The sequence below is a fragment of the Apium graveolens genome, chromosome 9, assembly GCF_009905375.1.
Source record: "Apium graveolens cultivar Ventura chromosome 9, ASM990537v1, whole genome shotgun sequence".
Classification (NCBI taxonomy): Eukaryota; Viridiplantae; Streptophyta; class Magnoliopsida; order Apiales; family Apiaceae; genus Apium; species Apium graveolens.
In genome coordinates this window covers 106,660,023-106,661,243 of record NC_133655.1, presented here as the reverse complement: position 1 = coordinate 106,661,243, position 1,221 = coordinate 106,660,023, and the positions used below count along the sequence as shown (strand labels likewise).

General features: G+C 42.6%; 1 non-coding gene across 1 annotated transcript; it reads right to left on the bottom strand.

Annotated features, from left to right (window-relative positions):
* Nucleotides 1-595: 595 nt before the first annotated feature.
* On the bottom strand, nucleotides 596-702 carry LOC141688654 (small nucleolar RNA R71). The gene has a single exon (XR_012562087.1). It is a non-coding gene; the product is annotated as a small nucleolar RNA R71 (small nucleolar RNA).
* Between the last annotated feature and the right edge of the window lie 519 nt (nucleotides 703-1,221).

Sequence of the window (1,221 nt, the reverse complement as noted above, 5' to 3'; positions counted from 1 at the left end):
TTCATTGACTCGGACATTGTTACTTATTTGTTTCCTTATTTGTTTCCAGATGATTTAGCGAGGGTGTATGCATACGTGTTTGCGTACTCGTAAGAGAACACTGGATAAATCCAAGGAAGAACTTGTGGTAGTTCGTAGGGAAGTTTTTGAGGAAGAAAAGAAGGTAGAAGAAGAAGAGAAAGTTGAAGAGCCAATTGTAGTAGCTATGGGTGATCAAGCAGAAAATCTGAAGGCTTTGATGGACTATTCTAAGCCTAAGATTAATGGCATTCAGTCTAGCATCATTAGACCAGCCATCACGGCTAACACTTTTGAGATCAAGTCAAGCACGATCCAGATGATACAGAACTCAGTTCAGTTTGGGGGTTCTCCTACCGAAGACCCCAACATGCACATCAGGGATTTCATCGAGATCTGCGACACTTTCAATTTTAATGGTGTGACTGAAGATGCTATCAAGCTGCGACTCTTCCCATTCTCTTTGAGGGATAAAGCTAAGTGCTGGTTACACTCTCTACCGGCAGGGTTTATCACAACTTGGGAAGATCTTGCTCAAAAGTTTCTCACTAAATTTTTTCCCATGGCGAAGACTGCAGCAATCAGGAATGCTCTTACCCAGTACGTACAACAAACTGAAGAATCTCTGTATGAGGCTTGGGATCAATATAAGGATATTCTAAGGAAGTGCCCACACCATGGCATGCCTGATTGGATGATTATCAACTATTTCTATAATGGATTGGGTCCTACTTCTAGGACCATGCTTGATGCAGCATCAGGAGGAGCCTTATGGGCTAAGAGCTACGATGAAGCTTATGAATTTATTGAACTGATGGATGCTAATGAGTACCAGAATCCTTCCCAGAGACTGACTCAGGGAAAAGTTGTAGGAATTTTGGAGTTGAAAGCAACAACTGCTATAGCTGCCCAACTTAAGGCTTTGACAATGAAGGTGGACACTTTGGCTAATTATGGAGTTAATCAAATCTCTAGTGTCTGTGAGCTTTGTGTTGGTGCCCATGAGACTGATCAGTGCATAATTTCTAATGAATCAGCTCAGTTCGTGAGCAACTTCCAACGATCGCAGCAACCTGTGCCAGCCACCTATCATCCAAACAACCGTAATCATCCTAATTTCAGTTGGAGCAATGCTCAGAATGCGGTTCAACAGCCTTATCAGCAGTATCCAGCTAAGCAGTATAACCCCCTGGTTTTCAGCAA